This window comes from Metopolophium dirhodum, chromosome 2, assembly GCF_019925205.1.
Source record: "Metopolophium dirhodum isolate CAU chromosome 2, ASM1992520v1, whole genome shotgun sequence".
NCBI lineage: Eukaryota > Metazoa > Arthropoda > Insecta > Hemiptera > Aphididae > Metopolophium > Metopolophium dirhodum.
The window spans coordinates 24,140,389-24,167,433 of record NC_083561.1 but is presented as its reverse complement, the minus strand read 5'-3'; the positions used below and the strand labels follow the sequence as shown (position 1 = coordinate 24,167,433).

General features: G+C 29.8%; 1 protein-coding gene and 1 long non-coding RNA gene across 7 annotated transcripts in view; one reads left to right on the top strand and one right to left on the bottom strand.

Annotated features, from left to right (window-relative positions):
* The window catches only part of LOC132938226 (homeotic protein antennapedia-like), a 204,848-nt gene that overhangs the window by 16,930 nt on the left and 160,873 nt on the right, over window positions 1-27,045 (top strand). For 3 of the 6 annotated variants that reach the window (XM_061004944.1, XM_061004930.1, XM_061004945.1), the window contains exon 2: window positions 10,245-10,365. The exons of 1 other annotated variant lie outside the window; for it this stretch is intronic. The gene's annotated coding sequence lies outside the window, so the exon portion shown is untranslated. Of the gene's footprint in view, window positions 1-10,244; window positions 10,366-15,187; window positions 15,855-27,045 lie in introns of those variants that run through there. 2 more of the 6 variants (XM_061004932.1, XM_061004931.1) reach the window with 2 other exon arrangements.
* The window catches only part of LOC132938232 (uncharacterized), a 134,348-nt gene that overhangs the window by 93,131 nt on the left and 14,172 nt on the right, over window positions 1-27,045 (bottom strand). The window lies entirely within an intron of this gene.

The following is a 27,045-nucleotide window of genomic DNA, read 5'->3' as shown; positions in this document are numbered from 1 at the left end:
TGTATAACCATCCAATATTTCATTCATATATTATCTAAAAAAAATATGATGTCATATAATATGATAAATATAAATATGACAATAATAATAAAATTATTGTAACTTTATCATTATCAACATTACCTATACATATTTTTCATTGCTTATATTCTAATTAAAAATTAAATAAAACTTGCACATTTTAAATTCTGATCTTCTGTCTTACAATAATATGTATAATATACTGCGCCACAGAAACATACATTTTGTATACAATATTAGTTTAATTTCTATTAGACGTTTAATGGGAAGAGGATGTTGATTTTTAAATGTGTTTTATTACGGTTAGAAGAAATAAAAATGTCATCACATCGCTCATTACTTAAGTATTTGTTAAACTTACAGAATTTATTTATTATTCGGTCAGCCTAAATTTATACTTTACAACAATAACATATGAAAAGGAGAGCCCATTTCCGTTCTCAAATATATTTTGTCATAATATATTACTTTTATGCGATAAATAACAGTATTGTACTTTTTACAATTGAAACTAGAAATGTATTTACATAATCCACCTATAATTTTAATATGTTAAATGTACAATGTAGCAATGCATCCTGCTAGACGTATTATATTGATTAATTTATTATTTCATATTTCTATATAGTATCTTATTCTCTAGAATATTATGATACTAATATGTTGTTTTATATTTTTAATTGTATAATAATTGTGTCAATAAAAATTATCATAATGTTTGGTACCAGATTTTGATAATAATTAATAAACAATTGTAATTAGCTGTTAATAAATTATGAATTAAATATAATGCTTTAATATATTACAAATTACAATAAGGAATAAAATATAAAACGATGGTAAGACATTACTAGAAAAAAGTTTAAATATTATTATTTTGTTATCTTCGTTAAATGAGTGGTCCTTATTATATTGATTAACATTTTAATATTATTTATAGTTGGAAATTATTTCAAATTCGTTAGTGTACCTATATCTCAGTATAGTTACCTATACTTAACAGCAACAATTTTTAAAGTGACCTCAACATTTTTTAGGTTTCGACATCTATAAGGTCATTGGCCTAAAGGTTATTTAGTAGGTTTTTTACTATGGGGGAGGGTTCGATTGGATAAAGTTTGTGTATGTGTGGCGAGGATTTGTCACTAAAACCCGGGTGGTCAACCATCCGGGAACTAGCGAAACCGGCTGATGCTTGACCTCAGAACACGTTAGTAAGCTATAAATAATAAATAGTAATTATGTTTTATATTATGTATATATATTGTACATATTTGTAATAGGTTCAGTTAATCAAAGCATACAAGACACATGTAGATATCTAATTTAAAAATGTATTAACAAAAATTACAATAACCATTAAAAGAAAAATTTTAAATATCAGTCTACAAATCAATAATTCGACCAGCTTGGACATATGGTATCCAGTTATGGGGCTCTGCAAAGCCCTCTAACACCAACACGCTTCAAGCTTTTCAATCTATCTGCCTACGATTAATAACATCTTCTCCTTAGTATTTCACAAACAATAATCTTCACAAAGACCTAAAAATTCCTACACTCAATCAATTAGCAAAACCCCATTAATCTAAATTTCACTCCAACTTAAACTCTCACAGTAATCCATTAATAAAGAAACTTTCTTCCACCTCACTTCCTGGCAATGTAATTAGAAGACTCAAAAGACAGTGGCCTAGAGACCTACTAAAATAAAAAATAATAATAAAATAACCACGACATCTAAAATATACTCGGTCGGGTGGTGCTGCTGAGTGCCTGCCCAAAAATTTTAAATTCTGCTAGTTATACTATACTAAATATCCTATTTGCTCATTGTACATAACGTTGTATAGATTGTAAATTACTTAAATGAATAATAAAAAAAAAAAATATCAGTCGTCGAACTTCAAGACATTTTCGTGTCATTCATATTTCATTGTTAATTCTATGTTTCCAGTTCTAATTAATTATTCAAATTTGCAATATAACATTATTTATAGTATTTTTGTTCTTTATATGCATGCGTTTTATACAGATAGTTTAAATTTGGTTTGTAAATAAGTTTAACCTAAATTTGACAGATTTGTAGCAACTTTTATTTAGTATTTTGGGGAAAAATCTCATTAAAGTTTGTTTCACAGATTATTTAGTAAATGGTTATAACCTATAGGTATTCAAAATAAATATTTAATGCATATCATAGAATTTAATTATTCTATAATATAAGGTAAATAATATAGGTATTATGTAGGTATTCGTATTTTAAGTGTTCACTATAATTTATTAATCTAGAATCGTTTTAAACAATAAAGTTATTAGTTAAGAGCTGTTTTTCTTTTCGTTATATTATATAAGGTTTATTACAAAAAGAAAAAAAAATATAATAACTTCTAAAATCAGGAGATGACAATAATTTAATACTGAACATTTAAATTATTGAAAATCAGTTGTGATACCAACCATAATTATTTGTAGGAATTGTTTTATATACGTAATGGTTAATGTTACGTTTGACTTCAAAAATCAAATTTTATATTTATGTTTTGATAAAGAAATTTGTGAAAAGTCGTATGGTGTGTGTTGGTGATTGTTCCATGGAATCTAACGATACCTACGTCTTTAGGAACCTTTGACTCAGAAATAAATAATAAATTATATTATCAAATAATTTTGAACATTAAAAAAACAACGTCATATATTATTGTCAATTAGTTCTAACATCATTAAATGTATTCTAAGCCGTAATAGTATTTTACTAAAAGCTAATAAAAAAAAAAAAAAAAATGTATTCTATACATTTTAGCTATGATCAATATATACATTATCTGTTTTCTATACTGAGATTACAATATTCTGCTGAATCGATGTTTTTAAATTTTAATATTATGGCATTAATTAATTGTAAGTACCATAAATAGATACCCTTATAGATTCCCTATGTAGATTTAGTTTTATGGTTTTTTTTTTTTAAAATACCTATTATTATTTATTAATTATACCAATATACTATATTAAATATATAACTATAACTCGCAATTTCGTTGATGAATTATGTAGGTAATAATTCTGATAGTAATAAAATAATAGACAAAAACTAACCTAATTACTTTAAAATCAACCGGGTCAGTAGTCTTCAGTCTACACTTAAAATTAACTTATGTAAAATTATATATTATATATTATTATTATGATTTATGAATATTATTATATGGTTATTAAAAGTCTATTAAAGTATAAACTAGATGTCTAAATACCTATAATACTTACGATTAATGCAATTGTAAAATGTTGTTACCTAGTTAAACAGTTTTAGTTTTTATAATAATATGTATAGCTGTTTGTATAGTGTATCCCATAAAAACTATAAATTAAAAATCAGAATATAATTTTCTACGCAAATGAAATCGATCATGACGTAGGTACGCACTATTATGTTGTAAAAATGTTTAAACTTAACTTGTTCTACAATAAAATTATTTAGTTACATAATTTTATAAGGATACATTATAGTTTTCTTGTTAAGATTGATGTGACGTTAACGTTAATGACGCTTGGTCGGTGGCGTGGCTGGAATGGAGTGTTGCTGAGGAATTTCATTCGTCTCAGTGGCGCTCAACCGTACAGCAGTAGGATATACCCTTAGCCAGCAGTTTCCCTTTATATTGTAGGGCAATATAATTTTCTTCATTCTGACCCTACTTACTTAGACCATAAATTAGCCTTCTTATTTCATTTGCTCTCGGTCCACACACAAAATTACTCTAATTATTATAAATCGCGTGGTTAGATTCGGGTGAAGGGTACTGGTGTTCGGGTACCTGTAATCTGTTTGATATGCATTTTTTTTCATCCTTACTCTTAGGCCTCAGCGTACAACACGTTAACAGTAATCGAATAAGTACCTAACTAAATAGATCCAATTTGCTATCTGCAACTAAACCCTATTTTCGATGTTGAAGATTGAAACATTTTCTCTGTTATAAAAAATGATAAAAAAGAAGATATTAAAAAATATAAATGGACCATCTCAAAATCATTTTTTTTTTATTTTACAAACGCACATACACAATCTATAAAATTTTGTACAATAAGCATATAGAATAAGGGTAAAAAAAAAACATGGATTTCTTGAATAAGACACCTATTAGTGATACTTAGCTTGGTGTTTTGTTTATGGTAAATAAGGAGGGATATTATTTTAATTTAAATGGTCACGACACCATTTTCTTTTGAGTCTACGTTGTGGATTTTCGGGCAGTGAGAGGTATGTAGCTCTTTTATTAGTGGATTAGGGTGAGTTTCTAGTCTATCAAAAAAACATTTGTAAAAAAGTTTAACTTCGGGTATAACAGGTAGAATACTTAGATCTTGGCGGAGAGTTAAATTAGAGACAAAGAAGGGAGCGTTAGTGATTTTTCTAAAAGTAATATTCTGAAAGACTTGAATTTTGTTTAAATTTGATTTTTTGGCCGATCCCCAGAGTTGTAATCCATATAGGCTTTAGGAGAGTTTTGTATACAAGTAGTTTGGTTTTTAATTTAGTAAAATTATTTTTTGATAACAGTGTTTTTAGCGATTTTGATCGAGCGTTAAGGATTCAAAATCATTTAAATATTATTCGTGTAGAGCACTTGTAACTATTACGCAGGTACCAAATACATAAATTCTTATAATATTTTATATAAATAATAATCACATTATGCTATTACCTATTTATACCACGAACCTTATGAAACCGGTTTACTCAATACTCATACCGTTCTACGGGATAAGCCGGGCATTTACTCAAAAGTTAATGACAATAATATATGATGCAAAATATATTAACAATATAATAAATGTAATGTTTTCATCAAAAATGAATTCAACCTATATATTATTACTCATATATAGTAAAATAAATCATTATAATGGCAATATAAGTATTTCATAAAATATACTTTTAGTAATACAATCTAACGCTAACCATCTGTAACTATAGATCTTCGCTCAGAATCGTATTTAGTTTGCAATGATTTATCATTTAATTCAAATACATTAGTTACGGCAGAGTGGTCACTTATTTCCCTTTTTTTTATACCTACCTATAATTAAAATACCTATCTACCTGTTTTGTTCATCTTTTAACCTTATATTTGATTTGTTTATAACTTGATAACATTTTTTTAAATTTCTATAATATTGTAAAAACGTTGGTACTCGACGCGTCTATGTTTAAACATCACGAGTCTCCCGGGACAAATGACTATTATTATATACAACACTGGGATTTATGCATACAGTTAAAGAGTAGTTTTACTTTAAATTATGAATAGCTAGAATCTGTCGGGTATAATTTGAACAAAGAACATTTTTGTGTTGGTACAAAACTTGTAAATTAACCCTCCACACATAATATAGTATAATATACTTCCTTCAATAGTAAGAACAAAGTGTAACAAAATATACGATCGTTTTGAAGCTGGAGTTATATATAATATGTTGTTGCGTTCGTGGGTTGGTGTGGGTTGGGGGATATACTTTAAATAGCTCACACATCGCGTGTACCTTTTGTAGATCTGCGTGTAGTTATTGTTGAAGAGTAAATATTTATGTGATTAAAATTATTGTGGAAACGTGTAAAGTGTGATTGGATGTTAGCTGCGGATCGTAACTTCTCGGGAGTGGTTGGAAATCCTGTTTGCCGATGTGAAAACCTTTGGTCATTTTAAATATAACTATAGAACGTTAACGCACCTGTTGTCTAGACGTTATATACCTACACGTTATACCATACTGTGTATGTTATATTACAATAATTATTATCGATATACGACGCACATACAACCGCACACAAAACGTGAGAGCACGCAATCGCCGTTTAGGTACCACCGGTAATATAGTCGTAATTAATTCAGTATAGTTCCCTTGTAATTAATCGGCGTACTGTTATGTGATTGCATAAACACGTGTAAGTGGATGTCGTTTGTGGGCTTGTCGTGAACGTAATGAATATGCACTCGGGGATGTTGTAGGTGCCGGTGTGAAATAATTGTTCATATTATGCTATATTGAGCCTCGTTCACCATAGTCCATAATGCCCCAATAGGGGGCGATGGCTCGAAGTCACGGTAAACTAAAAGTCTAAAACTAAAGCCTTGGCTGGTAAAATCATTTTTCAAAAACTTGGATTATACACTTTCAATTTTTGATTTTCGATTTTGAATTAGGCACTTGTAATGGGTACAATTAATGTATAAGATACACATGATAATTTGAAGGCTAACGTACTCTATCCAATATATAAAATGTTATTAATATAGGTATTCATTACTTACTTAAGTATAATAACATTTACCTATCTTAAAAAGAAATAAATAACATTTATAGAATTAACAAAAATACAAATTTTACAAGGCAAAATATTAGTACCTACCCAAGACTGTAAATAACTAATATAAGTAATAATGTGTTGTTTGAAAGCTGTGTAAATTTCTATATTCTATTATAATATAATGAAACATGCTTATTAATAATATTTTATGATGGTAACTCTAACAAAATATGGTAATCAGAATAAAAATCCACAGAAAAAAAATCCCCAGACTACAATATTACTCACAACCACATGCAAAATATGGTTAAACAAATATTTTTTAAACGTTAATAATTAGTATCTATAATTACCTTTACATAATTAAGTACCATAATTACACTAAATATTTAATTACAAATACCTACGTATATTATACTATATTAAATCATAAAAAAAAATGATATATAGTGATAATATAAATAATATTTTGTTTTACATTACGATAATATATTATGTGTATTTTAACTTAAACGAAAAAAAATTGCAAATTATAATATTGTAGTTTAAACTTTTAGAAAATAATTTATAGTATTATATATATTAATTGTTTGAATGATATAATATACTATAATATAATATAATATAATTTACGTATTTGTAATTAAATGTTAATAATGTGGTAATTATAGATACTAATTAACGTTTAAAAAATATTTGTTCAACCATTTGCATGTGATTGTGACTTGTGAGTAATATTGTAGTCTGGGGATTTTTTTTGCCGGGGATTTTTATTCCGCAATTCCATAATATATAATCCGGAAATAAAGGATGGTTAGCACCATCTCCCAACACAAAATCTTGTGTATGGAACAGTGTGTTTATTATTATAAATTCTTTATTTTTTCACAATTTAATTTAAATTTGCAATTTTAAAAATTTGTAATTTCAATTTTAAAATTAAATATACATAATATAATATTATATTGTTACTACTCATTATACTATAAATATAAGTTAATAGTTAAAACATAAATAGACAATATAATAATTATTAATGTTGCTTATTTATATTGTTAGTATATTAGGTAGGTACAAAATTTAGTATAAAGTTAGTATAAAACCTTTTTTTTTAGCAGATCTCAGTAACCTAGTTCGTAAACTGCAGTTAAAAAAATGTGTCTACGTTCAATATTAAATAATGTTGATTTACATAATATGTGTTTGGTTTCCAATCGGTGTCCTGTTTAAGGTCATTGTTCTGTATACAGAGTCCCCATATGCAACTTATCAAACCTAACTTCCTATATCTGAAGATGTTGACATATATTTACTAAAAAAAGTTTAATAATAGTCTAGCACAAGTGTCACTTACTCGTTATGATATAATCGATTGTCAAGTATTTATTCATTCTATATTTTGCTAAAGAAGTAATAAATTGATAGTCATTAAAATAATAATATGTCTTTTCTTTTCTATACGGTCGTTTCATTTTCGCCTTTTTTGTTATCCCGTAAACCGGAAAACTACAATAAAACTATCCGGCGCATAAGTCTAACGTGTTTTATCAGTCCCCCGGTATATGCGTGTTTCAAACTGTTTTCCAAGACTACCCCCTCCTAAGGGAGAAAAATAATAGAAATAGAAGCATCGCATATACCCAGCTGGAGCATTGGACATTGTACTTCCTTATTGCCGCGTCGTGCCCATTACACGTTTACGACTTCATTCACGGTCCGAAGATTTTGAAAATTGAAACGACAATGGTAAAATGAAAATGCGTTCGGTATTTTTTTCAGTTCCTACATAGTATAATTTTATTGTACAATGGTAAAGCATATTTAGAATAAAAGTATTTCTACAATATGTTTGAAATTGTGTATGTTTTATACGAACTTGTATAGTAGCCAAAAGGTTTCATTAATATAAATATTTAAATTACTGATATAACTTAGCGAATAGTTATTTTATATAAGTTTATTTTAAAGTTATGAAATATTTTAAAATAATATAATATGCACTCAGTGCTCAGATTACAATATACCTAAACCTATTTATTTATACACATACAATATATATGTTAACAGTATAGGTACCTATGTACGGTACAATAAACAAAAAACGTGTGTCTTAAAAGTAACTATAGTAAAGATGGTCAGCTTATATTAGTAGACACAATATAGTTGGTAATAATTGTTATAAGTGTTGAGAAATTACTAATATAGGGCTCGATTTTAGATTGATAGGGTATTATATTATTATCAAAACTTTATAAAATAGATAAACATATCATAACTGAATGACATATAGAGTTAGGAAGTTATATGAGATAAAAAAAAGGAAAGATATGAAAATATACACGAAAAAGTTGTAAGATATGCATGAAAAATGTCATAGGTGCCTATATGCAAAAAAATTTAATAAAACTTCAAAAATTATTCAAAACTCAACAAAAAAAAACCATTTTATGTTGTTATTAATTTGCACTGTAAGAAATGTAAGATATGAAAAATTTAATTTATAAGATTTAAAATATGGCGGAAAACTGTTGGCCATTTTGACATTTTTTGAACTGAAAAAAAATATTCTAAAAGATAGTACATCGGAATATTAGAGTGATAGAGATTAAATACGCATCGCACAGTTGTCGTCAAATTAATATTCGACTGCGATAATACTAATAAATACTTGCATTAAAATATTAAATAATATTGAGTTCTACATTTAATAATATTATGAAAATACACAGCTTAAGAAAGAAAATAAGATCAAGTTTATTTTATAAAATATTAAAGATGCTTATATGATACGTATACAAATCAAGAAATATGCTCTTTTCTCCCAAAATAAATTAAAGAATGCAATATATACATTTAAAATTTTTGATTTTTAAACTCACCAATCACTGCCATTTTATACAGCTACGATTTCTATCTTGGCTTGCTATAAATCGAGAGCATATAAAATACATATGAAACTCCTTTCCAGCTCTGAGCCATACACATAACTTATATGATATAAGTATACAATTTTAATATTATTATCTATTATAAATATTTAATAAACAGTTATAAATCTGTACCTACAGGCATTCGTAACACAAATTTAACTCAATACATTATTATAACTTTGGACTTTTGTCCGTATTTTTAAAGAATAAATAAATAATAATTAAAATATAGTACCTGTTTAGTGTTTATATTAACTCTTGGGCATTGCGAATGTTTGGAAACTGTTCTACGATTTTTTTAAATACATCGTAATAATTATACAATAAGTTATTTAATTCAAGAAGAATATTTAGCTGTTAAGCAGCCGATTTTATGGATAAGATTTTTTTTTTTTAATCCGGTATATGGCACGCGTGGTTATATATACTGTGGTATGTATAATTGGACGACCACCCGGTGCGTGACATACAATATTCACCGGGTGAGGTTCATTAATGAAACTTGTCTATTGTTTTGCCAATGGAATTAAGCGTATTTAGATTGTTGATAGGTATATTATAATATTATGGCGTGTGCTGATGACATAATTGTAAAAATAGTTAATACTCCCCGAGTAAAATATGTTTGCTCATTTCCATTTTAATAATAATTACTAAGATGTGTATACTGATGGTATCGAAAAAAGTTTAAAAGTATATTAATCACACGTTTTGTAGGTATTCATAATAATAATATGTATAGGTACCTACTTATTAATTATTATTTTTGTATACAGAAGGCATACATTATAATAAAAATAATTCTTAATTCTCTGCGTTGCTTAAGTAATATTTGAACATTATAATTTATAATATTTGGCTTCATGAACTCTGTTGGGGACGTAATATTATACAACCTACGGCTACTTATCGTTATTAGGTACGCTTATATATTATTATAGGCGTGAACAAACACTAATGGATTTTATGCTTTTTTTCAGCTCAGAATCGTTTGCAGTAAATACCCGTCGGAGTTAAACGAAATTTAATTTCTTTGGATCAATATGATTAATTATTCTTTAATGAAATCAAGTTTGATTTCTGTCTATGTCGATGAACAAGGTAATTAAATATTATTAATTAAGGTGTTTCATATCTATGTTATGGTAACTAGTTAGTCAACTAAACATAACATAACTAACATTTTATTATTATACTTATTAGAGTGATAATACATTGGCGATTTAAATCATTTTTTTCAAACAAGTAAATCACATAAACCATTAATGGTCCTAAGTCTATAATTGCGATATAGGTAGTAACAACAAAATATGTTTAATTATATACCATAAAAGAATAAAATTGAATAGGTATATCATAAATAAGTATAATAACTAACAACAATCTTTGATTATATAATACACGAAATATTATAAATCATCGCATAAGATCATGTCAATTTTGCTAGATAAAGTAATGTTTTCTATACCATAAATTAAATGGATTATATTTTATGATAATTGATAATAATATAATTTGGTACTTATCGCAGTATTTCTAATAGATGTTAGTCTTGCACGTGCGTAAACTTATAAATCATAATAACCTTAATATGAAAATATGATAGGGTTGTTCTTGAAATACCACACAATTAAAATAAATGTTATATAATTTAACTGTCTTAACTTATTTACTTCGTAAATACCTATAGGTAATACGACTATATGTATGTACGTTGACAACATTTTTCGAAATTTCAGTAGGTAGTAGGTACTCACTTACATATATTACACAAATATGTTAACAAGAAAGAAGTTTAAGTGTAATTTATAGTGTATTAAAATAAAAGTCGACTAATACTTTTACAAACTACAGGATTTATATAGAATGAAAAATGGCTTAGATATTTAATTCAAATCGAAATACATAGTGGTATTGTTAGGGTTGTTTTAATTTTATGGCATTTTTTCGGACCTAATATTTAACTATTATAGTAAATTGTTTTGTGCGTCAATAATCATTGATTGCACACACGCACACAATTATTGAACATGTTCAATAAATGCATAATATTAACAATTTTAAATCTTTAAATTGGTAATTTAATTTATCACATATAGGATCTTGCTTATGAAATCATTTTATCACACGCTTGTCACGTTCGCAATATATTATTTATGTTCAAACACGATTTCTTGGACAACCACCGATCGTCACGAATTTGATTCGAAAACACACTTATAGTAGTTTGATAAAAAAAAAAAAAAAAAACAAACGGTTATTGCCGAGTGACGTCAATATAGATAGGAAGTTAGGACTGACAGGAATCTTAAAATGTTTGATCCAAAAACTACTTTTCGATTTAAACCTTAAAATCTGTCATATATTTCACTTGAGACATAGTTTTTCTGTCATTTTTATTTCTATCTACATTAGAATTGGCATAAAAAATGTCTGTGATAATTATCTTTATCTATATGCATTTGAAATAATATAATTATAGTAATAATAATATAATTTATTATGAAGTATTAAAAGACTCGTGTTTATAAATGTTCCAAAAATAAATGGGTTTCGGTTCGGGGATGCAATTTCTACCTACTTAAAGATTCACCATTACATTTAATATATAATAGTATTTATAACACTATTAATTTGAAAACACTCGCGAGTGTATGGGTGATATTGCTATAAATGAATTTAATACCGAGGGGAGTTTTTCACATTTTTTGTAAAACTATTTGTAACTTCAAACTTGCTTTATTTTAAGGATTTACTATTGATGACTCTTCTATTGGTAATATATGTATTATGTATAGATCATTGGTATGTATTACAATATTTTCATATACACTAATTATACATTTCGCGTTTACGCATACAATAATTGAGTAAACGCATATTAATATGTGTTATACACTTTTTACTCTTCATTTTTTACATAGGTTCTACAATGTTATTAACTATTAACTACTATACCCTTATCAAAAACAGTACCTACGTATACATTTAAAAAAGGTAACAACATTATTATTTCTAAAATGTTAAAATTGTATTGTATGAAAATTATATTGGTGAATGCATATTCCCGTTTATAGAATTAGATTTTATTTCGTATTTTATTTTTATAAATCGTTTTAGGTTTCCACTTTCCAATAATAGTATTTGAAAGTTTCAATACCACAGGTGTTCTCCCTAAAGTTATCACGTCCCATAGGAGCATTTTTTTACCTGATCAAAGAATTCATCTTGACTAACACAGTAACACCTAAACTACCTACTATAGTCATCATGGCTAGTACAGTCAAGCTCTAAGGAGTGATCCGGATACAAAGTTTTCAAAATTTGACCATTCTCCCCTAGCAATGTATAGAATAAAGCGGTGTGCATGGCATGTCTCAAGGGATTCAGACGATGTAATTTATTTCCTTCACTATTATTAGGAACCAAAATAAAAAGTTAAAGAATTAAATTACTTGCTTTCAATAAAACTAACAATATACTTATATAATCTATTGACTATTATATCTCAATAGATGTACCTACCCATAATATATACTATAAATATTAAAACGTAATGCAATATTTACTTATAATCTAAATAATGTAATATTTTATTATATTGTATAAAATGTATAGTTATAATATTATGTGCATTAGAGCGTTGCAGCACAGTGTATATCTAGGTATACAGCTATTGCACGTAGGCACCCATTCTGAAACAAAATATATAAGACAAATACTTTGTAGGAGTATAAAATATTATAAACATAAAATAATATATAACACATCTAATAATATTATAATTTATTATACAGTGACAAAAGGAATGGTTTTCTTTATTTTTGTCATTCTTAAAATATTTTATATTAATTCTAAAAAGCATTGTTTTCAGCAAGAATAAATAAAATTTAGGAATTATTTGAATATTTAATTTTTTTTTTTAAATGTAAAACTAAACAAAGACTTTCATTAATTTATTACAAAGAGTGTCATATCGTATTGTTTAAAACTAGATGTACACACCAATTAATTCAAGCCTGATTTAAATACAAAATTAAAACACGGTAATATTAATACAATCTGAATATCTGATATTTGAAAAAAAAAATTGAAATCAAACATGGCTAGAAAAACATAGAATAGTAATTAACATAAACATATTCATATAAATATAGGTAATACTGTAATAGTTTATGATTGGTAGTAGATATCTAAAGTTAGATTAAATTTACATACCTATATATCTACGTGAAAAGTACCATGTACCTACATCGACGACTATATGAGTTAATTCCTATTATAGGTAGGTTACTTATAGGTTCATTATATTATACATAATATTCTGATTTTCGTATTATATATACAATACTATAGCTGTTCCGCCCGGCACCCGCACGCTCGTGGCAAATATTTGTTTTTTTTTTTATAATTAATATATTTGTAAGAAAATGTATAATATTCCATATTTCTACTAGTTTATTATAATGTGCAACCAATGCGACAACGCCGAGAACCCTATATTATTAAAAAAAAATCCTCTTTTCGTGAGCCGAAAGCTAAATTCATGTGTGAGCCACCCTATATACTATATAACCTAACCTTATATAGGTTTCTATATAGTATATAGCAACCTATATAAGGATTGAAAAGATAAGCTATAAACACCCTCAAAGTCTCAAGGAATGTTTATGGATATAACTTTTAATAAAAACTATCCAGTATAGTATTTTAGTCTATTTTAATTACAGACAGCCATATATACCAACGTCCATTTTTATGTGTATAGAGGTGCCTTTTTAGATATTAGTTTCATAATGGAAAAAAAAAATAAAAATATTATGACATAATATTATTATTTTCAAACTAATGAAAATAATTTTTTCCTCGACTTAGCTACTTTGGCGTGTACGCGTGTATAAACACAGTGGCGGATAAAGTGTCGTTTTTGGTGGTCGGTGGGGGGTTGGGGGTATTGTAGGACATGGCGCGAATTTGATCGCGCGCGCGGGGCGGCGGCCAGCTCACCGGGCAACAGGTGTTGGCGGCGCACGAGGTTTTGTTAAATTCGTGTACTGGTCTTGTACCACGCCACAGTGTCCCGCCTAATATAATAAAATATAACTACGGTGGTCGTAAAACCGTGTCGTTTACCGTCGTACCGCACGCCGTATCGTCATTATACGATCGTACGACGGAAAGACACTGTCGTTACCGCGGTATACGTGGTTACGGGCACAAAATTCGTCGAGCTCTTCGCTACAGCAAATTTAAGAAGGAAGTGGGGTGGGGTGAGAGACGAAAAAATCTGCTGTCGCCAATAACGAATAATCCGTGGCGAGTCCGTCGCGCGCGCGTTACGCTCGCGCGTCGCAAATTACGGCGGCGGCGGTGACTTTATTGACTTCGCGTTCGGCCGGTCGGCGGCGCGGCGCGGAAACGTCGTCGTAACTCGTAAGTCTCCGGCGGCGGGCAGGACAGGCGCAATGCGCGCGCGGACGATATACGAGCACCGCGCGCACCACGTACGTGTGTGCGCGCGGGCCCGTGTGTGCGCGCGTGTTTGCACGCGCGGGCCGACGGGAGGTGTGCGCGGCGTGCGTGTGTCGTCGTCGTCGCCGCCGTCGTAGTCGTCGTCATCATCGTCGTCGCTTCTCCGTCCGACGCACGGCCGGCCCGTATGTTGCTTGCTCCGTCGGCGCCGGCGTCCGTCCGTCCGTCCGTCTCCGCCCGCCCGCCCGCCCGCTCCCCGCCACCGCCGTCTCCGTTCATACCACGCGCGCTACCATCGCCACCACCGCCGCCGCGCGGTCATATTCTTTATGCGACTGCCTGCCGGCGGCGGCCGTGGCAGCGGTGGTGGATGGCGGCGGGGCGGCGGGGTCTTGTAGCGGGCGGGCGGTAGCACAGGGGGCCGGGCTCTCTATCAGTTCCGAGACCGTAAACCATTCTCCCGCCCAACACTTCGATTCACGTCCCATTATTGTAAGGACAAACTTTTTGGAGCCCATAACACACACAGCACACTTTATAGCTTTTATATCGTCGTGTTCCATTTCCACGCCGCTTCTGTATACATTGTATTTTTATTTCGTTTGTTTTGGTTCTCCTCTGTAATATTATTATTATATTATTATATTATTACGTCGTCGTCGCCGTCGTCATTATTATTTGTTTATTATTTTTTTATTCGCAATATTTTAATATAATATTTTTTCCGTTTATTACGCATTGCAATAATACAATATTTGATTTTTTTCACCGTTCTCGCCGGCCCGCCAAAAATATTTACGACAGACGTATATTTATAAACACGCGGAAAATCGTATTTTTAATCGCGTCGAAAAAATGCATGCTAAACACCGGTCGTTTTATATTTTAACCGCCACAGTTTTTCGTTGTACGGTATTCGATTTTTGTTGAAACGATTTTTTTTTTCAATCATCACTAGAATAATAGTTATTTAAACCTCCGCGGTTTTTGTTTTGTTTGTTTGGTTTTTTATTATTATTATTTTTATTTGATCAAAAACACACATTATTCTAAACACAGTTAATTGACGTCTACAACTCGCCATTCAAGAGATCTCACAGGACCAACGCGTATACTCGGTGAGTGATAATATACCATTTTCTATCGTAGTACATAAACGTATAATATATTATGTATATAGGTAGGCATATATACGCGTGTACCTACACGTCATGTTCTTATTATTCGTTACGTTTTTTTATGTCGTTAGTTCGGTATAAGAAGATACGTTTGTTTAGTTTTTTTTTTGACTCAAGTCGGTAGTATACAAAAATGAATAAAATATCTATATTTTGTACCAATTTGCTATTACATAGGTTGTAATATGTTGAGATGACCATATTATATCATCACGAATTATTTAGAATGTTTCAATATATTATATTGATACCTATCTTCCTATATATATATACCTATATCTGTATCTGTACAATACAATAGTATATACCTATCATAATACATTCCCATTATAATATCTAAATTATATTTTACTCGAATCCTTATAAATCTGTATTTGTTTATCGTCTTTGATTATATATAGAATAACGGTTAATTATCATAAAGTTTACATAATAAATAAATACATACTAGGTAATAGTTATATCATAGTATATGTACCTATTACTAATTAAGTAATTGAGTCATTATAGCATAAATAAAATTTAATTTTTTTTGTTTCTTTGCTTTTATAAATCCATATAGGTAATAATTTTAGTAGGTATACGAGTATATAATATATAAGATTATCGTATAAACAGAATGGCAAAACACATTAAGTTATTAATTATAATTCATTATTAATTTTAAAGTATTTCTATGAACAACTTTTTATGAAAATACATTTGTATACAACTTTATTAAATTATAAAACTTATTTTAATAATTTACTTCTAAGTTCATCCAATATTTTTTTAGTTTATTATATATATATATATATTAGGTATATAGAACACATCATTATATCGTTGTGTAGGTGTAAGACATTACGTTTAAGATGTATTAGGTACCAATATAGGTAGGTACTTTATATATAATTGTTTTTAATTTTTTAAATGAATACAGGAAACATTCAGGTTGTTTGAACTAGGTGTAATAACGGAATACAAAATATGAATATAAAACCTAATTTTTTCGTTTGGTAAAACTATTTTAAAACCGTTTCAATATTATATAAATAAACAAACAGGCCAGTTTTTTTTAACTATTATGCATAACCACATAGGTATATAATTAGAACATGTATATAATATATTATATTGTCAGTGCATTATATTTTGCATCTAAAATAACGTGAATTATCTATTGTTAAATCAAGTATATGTAGCTAATTAAATATCAGTAGGTATTAACTATTTTCAATGTATTCTTACCTAAATATTATTAAATATTACAATAAACTCAAAGCACATTGTATATAATATGTAGGTATAATGACTAATAATATATAAATCTGAATACTTTATAACAGGTCTATAAATAGAAATACCACATAGGTACCTAGCTGTATTATATATCGACTTAAATACTCACTAAACCTACATCTGACGCGATGATAAACGAAAAGAGATTATGTAAGAGACCAACGTAGTTATAAATGTATAGTATTATATTTTGCAGAACCGTTTAATTAAAAAATATAATTTGCAATTTCACTGGATACTTTGGGGTGCGTGGGGGGAGAAGAAAGATAATAATAATACACCTATATAGGTTTATCTATAATAATATGTAAGCAGTTGAGCGTGTAGGTATATAGGTACTATATGTATATATATATATATATATAGAAAAAAAAATCATGTCTTCGCGACACAGAGAGCTGTGCGGCGGTACCTATAATATAATATAGTGGCTATATCTGATGTTATTTTACACGAGAGATCATTATATTAACGATTTCAATCACGCGCACAGGTTAATTACCGTACGGATCATAAACAACGGCGGCGGTGGCGACGACGGCGGCAGCCCGAGAGCACACACTTATAAACCGACCTATCCACTGTTAAGGTATATATATATACACAGCAGAGGCAGCAGCAGCAGTAGCCGCTCGCCGAATATTTACGACCGTTTTTTTTATTTTTTTAATGGCTCAATTTAACAACAATCGCGTGTATACCTATATACATGCGCTTAATATATTTATGGGATATGTAATATAATGTCCGCCGTTATATTATAATAATATGAAGATGATGATGATGATGATGATTAATCGGACTGCAGCGCAGACGACGCGTCGTCGTCGGGGACCGACCGATAGATGAATAGAGATTAAAATTAATATAGTTTATATCGTAATATTATTATATCGTTATATGACATGTCGCGGGCGATTCGCGCGGTGATTGCTGCTGCTGCAGCTGCAGTGTACCCGCGTCTTAAAGATCGAGATTGATGCCTATTATAATATATATACCTGTAAGCGGGAAACTCGGAAAGCTGCGCGTCGGCGGCGCGTATCTTGTGGTAAAGAGTTTTCGAAAAAAAAAAAACCGCATCATAAACATGCCTAATTTATGTACAAGGGGGAGTGTATGTGATTTTATCACTCACACACGAACGAGTGTACACACACATCTTCACATTAAACACACACGCATGCAAACCGGCGGCGACGGCGGCACGCTCCTCGGCACTTTAGGTCGTTGTGCACAGACTGTTTTACGACCTGGTTTCGACCATATTTTTGCCTCGGCCACGGCGCTCCGACCAATTACCGTCAATAAAAACCCGTGTTTACACGTCGTTAACTTAATAATTTTTCTCTCTCTCTCCTTCCACATCATTCGTTTCTCTTCACTTTTGTATAATATAATATACTATACTATACTACGCGTACATGAGATACGCGGTAGGATGTAAATCCGTTTAAAAAAAAAAAAGCGTCGTTTTATTATTCAAACGATCAAATTGAATACTCTTTACGTACTATATTATATACATAAACGATGTACACACATATATTGTACAGCAGCTACCGCCAAACGACACACTTGTAGAAAATCTATTGCGTTATTCGCTGACAGCGTATAGGTAGGTATACGATAATGCTTGTTTAATGATAATTTTTGTCAGAAAAGCCCTACTAAATATTTATCAACTTGTCTGATTGTTTATGGGTAGGTCGTAGGTGCTACGAGTAAAAAATAAAGTGTATAAACAGTAGGTATAAGTAGGTGTATACATATATAATAATAAATTGGATTACAATTTCTTTTTAGAATCGTATTATTATTTACGTATATTGTATTAAAATAAGAGTTGAATTAAAGTAATTTATATTATTGATTGTTACTAAATGATACATTTTAATTATAGCTATGCGTTAGCTTATTTTAATTTGAATGGTTGAATTAATTTTATCAGGATTTAAAATATAATTTAAAAAGTTACTGTTTTTAAATTAATTAAAGGTAGGTAGGTACTTACTTAAATTAAAAATAGATGGATAAAGGTTAAATTATAATTGTACTAATATTATCGTATCAAATTGCTTTTAAAACTGATAAAATTAATTTAAACCTTAATTTTTAATAGGTTTTTTGATACCATAGAAACATTATAAATCTTAAAAATTTGAGCATTCTATCAATAAAATTATACTAATAGATATAAAAGATAAAATGCTTAAAAATGTATACCTATATTTTAAAATTATGTATTATGCATAATAATATTATAGTATACTATTAAAATAGTTATCTAATTATTAATTAATATATTATTAACTTTTAAATTTGTTAAAGATTATTTTGTGTTTGACTAATTAATTCAATAACATTAAAATTAAAAAATATATTTAATTTCAATCAATCAAAGTTATTATTAAATTAGTTATTAAATATAATATAGTTGCAGAAATATAAAATAAATAATATTATTAATGTTTATTTGGTAGGTATGTATAATGTATGTAAGATAAATGTTATTATTTATCGACCAGCTATAAGATTATAAGACTACAATATTGTTTATCATTTAATAAACGTTTTAAATGATTTTAACGTACCTACTATATCCATGACAAAAACGGAGTTCAATAATGTCACGCGTTTCAATTGTATACGGCACATACTATATTGATAAGTAATTACTCGTACCTATATTATTATAGTTATTTATTGTTGTTTTTCTTTAATAATATTGTACCTATATATGGTAGGTGTATTATATTATTATTATACAGCCTAGGGAAATATATTATTATGTTCGCGCATGATCTGCTGTAGCTAGCGTATATAGTATAATATATAGGTTGTTGGTACTTACAATGTTTTATACTTTGGATGCAAATAATATTATTTATGTACATACACAAACATTTAAGGGGGGTTGCCCAACCGGTGATGCGCCTTGTGATGTTGGACCTGGTGGCGGTGGCGGCGGCGACACTGCAGTGGCGGGGACTGTACCGGTTGACATTCGTGTTGGGCGAGGAACGTGACCGAGAGTGTATAATAATACTTGCTTCGACAATGGAATACGAAAAAAGTATCAACACGCTATCTGACGTTGTGGTTAGGAGTGGAACGTATAGCAATATTTATGTGAATTTAATAGAAATTCTCCGTAAATGTATACGACCAAAAAAAATATGTGTATATATAACGACTGTACCTATGTCTTATATATAGGTATATTCCACACAATGTACCTACATATAGTGTGGTCGTCTGAAAATTGGATATTATATTTTGTACTTTTATCACTGAGGATAAAATTGTAAACATAATATAATATAATATAGGTATGTGCCTAAAGCACATTCCATAATATAATGCAGGGTACTATTTTGTTTCTCTTTTGTTTTTGCCGTTATAAAGATCATTAATTACACAACATTTTGGTTGGCAGAATTAAATCAAGTCTTATAACTCGTATCTGAGGTATAAATAAATAACTATTGTCCTACTACCCATTTTTTATTCTTCAATTGCCGGTATAACATTGGTTCGACATGGTAACGTGTCGATCGAAAAACCTCCTCATCGACAAAAAGTCGGTACCTAAACATAAGAGGAAAGCATATTTTGTCAATCGACCGGTGACGATCCAGCTTTCCGTAACCAACTAACTGAAGTTTTAGGCAAACTATGTCATAATTGTATTACAATAATTATTGACTACCCACAATTTAAACATTACCCTCGGCAGCACCTCCACCAACCACCGAAGTCGAATATATTATATTTATATTGTGAGTTATATTAGTATATTGTTGCATTAAGCCGCAGACGTATTGCGAAAAGGTTTGCCAAAATCTTAGACACGACTTTAATACCCGAAGCTTAAAACAAAACTACTTTATAGCCAAAACTTTGTGAACTTTTCATCGCCGTGAGTAATCCAACTCCGGTGCCGGCAGCCACTGTCAAGGTCCGTGCCAATAAATCCAGCGTATAAATTTCCAGTGCGATTACTCGATTTCAATGACATATTATTATGAAAAATATTATTTAAACATTATTTAATATTATGTATAGGTAATGTAATATTATTATAGCATACCTACTTGACCAAAGTTAAATTAATATATTATTTTCAAATTAAGATCATTCATATTATTATTATCATTATTATTTTAATAACCGTCTTTCTCATATTACGACTAGTATAATAACGATAAATATATTGTTATGAAATTGATAAACAAAATTAAAATACTTGATTATTAAATTATTAGTATTGTACCTACGTCATGAGAGTAATTTTGTTTAAGAACAATAAAAAAAACTTATTGACCTTAGTTCTTACGTATTTCACAATAGTCTGTATTAGTACGCCTATATAGTATGGGAAATTAAGTGTTTCCACTCTCTTAGTTAAACAATTACTAATAATTATAAAATAAATTTATCGAAATGCGGCATAATTAATTATAATAAATTCAAAAATCTGGATACGCGTGATAAATATTGTACTCTGCAGTTAACAAATGATATCGGCCATTCAGTCGCGCACGATGAGGACCAACAAATACCATTTAATTAACAGCTGCGCTGTAGGTATATAATAATATATGCTTTCAAATATAATCTACCCTGAAATTGACCTGTGACACTCATTGTATGCGCACATTCTAAATGATTATCTCGATTACCTTCGAACTTTACTGCAGTCTGAGTGTGAAAATATGGATTATCTACCTGTTGGAATTCGTACAATTTAGAAACGCGTGCAAACTATATAGTTGTAGTTATCGCGTCAAACGCGCATATTACATTGGTCCATGGTAAAATAAAATATAATTAGGAAGCGGTTTTTCGTCAAGTCCTTAAACGTTTTGTTATTTTATAAGACGCTATAATATAATAGACGTATTATTGATGTATACACTAGTATATTTTATACGTATAGGTTTTTCTAGAGTTTCTTCGTTTCATATACAGTCCGACAAAGAGTCGTATTATTTTCCTTCGCACTATGCTCTGATGTCCTTAACGTGTCCACAGATAACCGGTACGATGATGGTCCACTCCCCCGATATGGATTGATAACTCTATTTACACAACACGCTGATCGGCCTTGTCGATCAATTAATAATGACACGCGGCGTCTATACGCGCCAGGATCAATCCGCGGTGAAATTGATATAACTAACTGTGGGAAAAATATATTGCGATTTGCGGTGATAGTCGTGTATATTATATTATTATGTGTGCACTAGGCATAATATAGCTGGTATTATTCTATTACACAAACAACTTATAATACACCGATTAATCATAATATTGTACATACTTAAAAATATTTCCATACATAATATATCTGTGTATATCTAAAAAACAAAATTATAAGACGTATAATAATATATTAGATGGATATTATTAGCGTTTTCGAATAATATTAAACTTCTATTGTATTATATAATTTTTTTTTCGTATTTGTTTTGATATTTTTCAAATAGATACCTCTATATTATGTTATTGAGGCTTACAGTTTATTTTCGATTACATATGTTTAATGGCAGCGGTACTGTGTATACGGTTAACCGTTGGGCTTCGGGTTTATATGACTATATTTTTAAAAGTGGACATTTTCGGTCACGCGGGCCTCTAAAAGGGACATTATCGATTTCGCATTAGGACAAGTGTAACATAAATGAAAAAAAAAAATCTCATAACAGAGTGTACAGCACGTATCCGGGGTGTACATTACGTCCCGGGGTGTGTGAGTTGGCACGGGAAGGGGTTTAAAGGGGGATTGTTTTTGGGCGGAAAGCAATAAGCTCTCTAAGTCGGGTCTAAATGGGATTTTAATCGCCCGCTGCATAGCAGATACGACAAATGGCACAAATACAAAACGTTTTTTATTGGACATTTTTCTTTTTCCGTGTAAAAACCGACTGTAATGCGAATTTAATGCGTCAATATTAACAAATCTCTGACATCCGCGATGACGACTCGTATCTGAACTTCATTGTTCATTAAACACTGAAACATCAGGTTTTTCATTTTCCATTGTCTTTGCACAGATTTATTTACTTTGTTTATGGACGGATATCAAATGTGTCGTATGGATTGTGCCCATTTGGAAAGTTAATGCGTTCAATCGTTAGCTTTTTTTTTTTGGTTTTTCCCTCGCAATCATTTTAGACTTATTTGGCGCAGCCATTTACTTCCTCGTTTTTCTCCTCGTCTGGTATTTCAGTTTCAAATCGTTTCTTGATCACAATAACACTATATATACTATCTAGAACATCAGCTTCCACTTGAATGTCAAAATACCTCAACTGTAATACTAAGATGCATTATAACTTATCGCATAATTTATTACAAGATTAACGTTAATCGAATACTACATTGTTTCTATTATAATTTATAATGTTGAAAGTAATTTTAAAAATGAACATATTTTTAATATAGAATGTATTAAAAATAAACGGAAATCTAGACTCAAAATATTTTTTTAACATATTATTACTGAGGTAGGTATTCTCGGATTATATTTTAAATGAATATAAAAATTAACAAAGTATCAAAACTCTTAAAACGATTGTATTTTAGTAAATTGCAATAAAAATGTTTTGTAATATTATATTGTAAAGTCGTATATAGGTATTTAAAATAATATATTGATTTAAGACGTAATGTAATTATCTCCGTATAAATTATAAATGTATTTTAAGTGGAAGTACCTATATATAATCTGAATAAATAGTAAGTAGGTAAATGATTTAAACATATGTCGATCATTGGACAAACTAATTAACGAACGACTCGTTTCCACGTTTCATTGAAACTTAATTGAAAACATGATAACTTTATCACTTCATCTAAAGTCTGCATGATTTCATTTTATTCGCGTTAAATTCTAATAACATGCTGACAATATTCACCTTTTCCTAAGAAACAAACGTTTCCTTGATGTTATCCCAGCACATTTCTTCAAATATATTCAAATAATAAAATATTTATGAATTTTTTCAAAACTTACATAATATATATAACGCATTTATGGTCTAAACGAACGATTTTTTTTTATAGCCATTTGCAAAACGCACTCCGGGCATTTATAAAATAAAATAATATTTTCTTTTACTTAAGACCTTGTCCTGCCTTACTATGGTTTTTTGGCGGATAATAAAAATCATTGTCTTGTTAGTACTGCAACGAAAAGCAGCAATGGTCGTTGTCTGTGACGCAACATCCGTCAGGACTGGTCGCGGAACTGAAAATTGATTGTCCTGTCCATCAAACAAGTCCAACGGGGCAATTTCTGTATACTCTGTCAATTTCCCGTCATAACATTAATATACTCATTGTTGAAGAGCATACATTTATTTTACCCTCCAGCCAATAATATTGTTCGCTAATGTCAGAGTATTTTGTATTTTAGTATCATATTGTATTCGCAGAGTAAACGTACCTATGTCAAGTTTAAAATACTTGACGATCAATAATTTATTATAATAACGGTTAAGGTTAGTCGAACACCGATCGAAGTTTAATTTTAATTTTAGGGTCTAACATTGTACCCACTAACCTTTTGTAATCAACCGCAGCATGACGCGCGTATCTTCTTTATTTTATATTTATTTGTTTATCACGGCACAAAGCCAATTCATATAATACCAGGATAATACACAGTATTTAATATTATTTAAAATTAATGATAATATATTATCTAGTAATAACAATAACATAGCAATTACAATAAAGTATAAAATAGTTTATGTGAACATAATATTAAATAGCATTTAACATAAATCAGTATGAGATTTATTAGCATCTTGCAATGATATTATAAATAAAGGGCTGCAGTAGGTATAATATTCAGAAGTTCAAATCTGGTTAAAAAATAAGCAACATTTCGGAGTGGATTTTGGGTGAATAAAAGTGGTCATTTAAGAGGCTATTAAGAATGGAATAAGCAAGAGATGCTCTACGGTCGGCAAGAGACGAAAGCTGTAATGAGGTTGAAACTATATGGTGTAATCGCGGTGTGGTGGACACATTAAACCTTGTCTAAAAACTGCGAATTTCAAGAAGAATCTCTGAACCAGCTCGATCTGTGATTGATCAATTAACGTACCTATATAGCTAGGAGTCCCTGCAGACATAATATACTTTTATATTCTAATTCGCTACGCTCTGGAGTACGACAAAGAGTATACTCATATAGGCGTATTGCAATGATTTTTGCATTGATTGCTTTTTTTCTTAAATTAATACTTAACTTTTAATTACATTTTAACTATTTTTGTTCTCATACTATAAACTATCAATCGCTCAATTTCTTATATAATTTATATGTGCCTGAAATATCTTGTAGGTGAATAAATTGTCACCAAATGTATGATTTAATGATAATATTCTTGTAAATTTCTTATTTTTCGCTCGCCGATTGTGCATCTTGATAAAATTCTTGAATCTCTCGGAGCAGAAAGACCATTCATTCCAACCAGACACTCGGTGGTCTAATAAAAACCCTATCTCTGGACATCGCTATACGACGCTACATGGTCCATATTAAGCCACGCCTACGCTTTAGTGAAATACTGGGTCACACCGCGTTCGTTTTACTGTATACTGTATAGTGTATATTATAAAGAAAAAAACAGATTCTGCATCACGTTCTCCGGGATAGAAAGCTTTCACAAGATCAGCAGGGGACTTACATGTTCAGACATCTCAAAATATGTAATATAACGCGCACGTGCCGTACTTTGCTATATATAATATGTTGTTAACATAGACCAGTTTTATGCAATTCAAAAACTTTATTTATTTATATATTTCTCTTATGATTTTTCCATTTATAACAGTAGCCGTGTTTTTGTTGAACTTTTGCTTAACGAAATTATTAACGCATTATTATATTGTATACTTAGTAGGTACTCGCCGTGTCGTGTTCACAAAATCACAAATCGCAGTAACGGTATGATAATTATTACTTTTAAAATCGTTAAATTTGTCTTATTTAATGTATTTGGACTGTGATCAACTGCAGTAATCAACTGATATTATGAATGAATGTGAAAACAGGTGCCATAAATTTGCTTTATCGAATTCGTGACTTGAAAGTGTGCTTAAATTAAAACGTCGTTATAGGAAATTTTTTATTGTTAGTTGTCAGGTTTATTGAAGTTATTTAATTAACATACTATAATTATTGATCTACAGAATACGTTAAATAATCTTTTTTTTAAGGATATTTGGTTTAAATAGATAACCTTACATTTCCACCGTAAATCGTAAATCTCAAAATCCCTGTTTGAGCACTTCTCCAGGTTTCTATTAATTTGTCGTAGCTTGGTGTTATATAGCCATCCTCTATGAATGGACTATACAACAAAAAAATAATTTTTCAATTCGTCCAGTATAGAACCAGTAGTTTCTAAGATTATCGCGTTCAAACAAACAAACAAACAAACAAACTCTACAGCTTTATATATTAGTATACATTTAGACATTCTTAACTAGGGTATCGTTTATTGGGTATTATATAGGCGTATAGCGTTGAATTCGAATGAGAGTATACGGAACAGAGAAGAAGAGTATAGGTAGGTATACAAAACCAGATTGTCGATTTAACGAATTATTTTAATGTATTGCGCCGAAGACGTTGTCGCCACCACGGTCGCAAGGCTACACATTTGATGGAATGTTGTTCCCTCGTGCTGTTTTTCTTACCAGTTTTTTTTTATTCTCCTACCCAAACCCGCGCGGCATATTATACTTTATTTCCACTTTAGTCTGTCTGTTTTACCAGACCACTTGGGTTTTCATCATTATTGTTTTACATGTAATATCTAATGGTACC